We start from the raw sequence: 1,417 nt of genomic DNA, 5'->3' as shown, positions 1-1,417 counted from the left end.
TTAGTGCTGTGCTTTAACCCACCGGGCCACAGGGAGGGTCCGGAACCAGGACTTTTGGGAGCAAAGATAATGACATGCAGTTGAGCTGATTTCTACAGTCTAATCCAAGTGAAATTTTAATAACTCGACAGCAAGCCCTGTGAGTAGATGACTGGGGACTAGTTTGACTTTTGCAAATAGCTGAATGGAGTGCCACATCTTTTTTAAATGAAAAATCTGAAATGACAACGCCTCTTTGAAGGGCGGGCTCGAACAGCATTGGGTTTCGGTAAAATATTGATGACAAGGTTTCCTGCGCTTGGAAAGTGATGTGGGCAGTGAAGTGAAATGTCAGGCAAAGCGATACATTTCCCACCAAAATCGAAAACCACTGCCATCAACTACCCCACAGAGGCCCAGCTACCTAAAATGGAAATGAAAATATAATGTATGGAAATATTCTCTTAGAAAAACTCCTTAAGGCTTCACATGTATTAATGTATTAGTTTGCAAACATTAAGATCAAAGCCAAAGCAACAAATACATCCTAAAAAGTTTTTCGTCAGATTTTTATTAACGATATACAAGTAGCAGGGCATAAAAAATTAATAGCTCAAGCCTTGAAATGTCAAACTCAATGATCTCTCACCTCCTTTGCTTTCTGTTTCAGCCTTGCTGGCTCTGGGTCTTCTTGCCTTGAGTGACTCTACATGGTTAAAAAAAGGAGAAAGAAAGGTTAACAGATGGTTTAAGGGCCCCTCATCTGTTGCAGTAAGTTAAAAAATAGCAGACGAAGGCGAAGGGGTTTCAAGGTGTCACAGCACAAGGCCTAAATTCATAGACGTGTCATTCCAAGCCTCTGGGCTTACCCAATAAACTGTTAAATATTCAGTTTTAAATAAAATCCACTGTAGGTTTAAAGAAATCAAGCCGCATCGCTGACAATATTGCTAACTCTTAAGTTTAAAAATAAGTTTCTATGCTGTAAGTATTTACAATTCTGTACACTGAGTGCTTCCACACTTGTCCCCCAACAACTTTAAATTCTTTAGATTTGGGAAAATGAAACCAAAAATGTGAAGCGGATTAGCACTGCCTTGTGGAAGACAGAAGATGAGAAGAAACCTGCCTGGGAAGCCAGGCCCCAGATACTTTACTTCCAGAAGTCCAACTCATCTAACACACAAGATGCCGTAAGGAAGCAGAAAAATAAAGGGGTGTAATGCTCATTTCCTACTTCCTGGTCTCCCAAATATGCCAGAGGTGTTAAATTTTTGGTCCCTGAGACTCTTGGACGATGAAATCAGCACTTATTTGCTAACCAATATTTGTGCATCTGACACAGTAACAGGGTCCCCTCTGTCCTCTACCCAGAACACACTGGCATTCTTAAGGCCTAAAGCTAAGAAGAAAACACAATTAAAAAAAAATTTTTTTT

At 40.1% G+C, this 1,417-nt stretch overlaps 1 long non-coding RNA gene across 1 annotated transcript in view; it reads right to left on the bottom strand.

The window, feature by feature from the left end:
• LOC105854185 overlaps positions 1-649 on the bottom strand; it is a 14,956-nt gene extending 14,307 nt beyond the window's left edge. The window contains exon 1 of the long non-coding RNA XR_001145885.1: positions 629-649. This is a non-coding gene — a long non-coding RNA (uncharacterized LOC105854185). The remainder of the gene's footprint in view (positions 1-628) is intronic.
• Between the last annotated feature and the right edge of the window lie 768 nt (positions 650-1,417).

The sequence above is a fragment of the Condylura cristata genome, unplaced genomic scaffold (genome assembly GCF_000260355.1).
Source record: "Condylura cristata isolate star-nosed mole 26May11 unplaced genomic scaffold, ConCri1.0 scaffold00028, whole genome shotgun sequence".
In the NCBI taxonomy this organism is placed as follows: Eukaryota; Metazoa; Chordata; class Mammalia; order Eulipotyphla; family Talpidae; genus Condylura; species Condylura cristata.
Note: the sequence above shows the minus strand (reverse complement) of the source record. Positions and strands in the feature narration are given on the sequence as shown.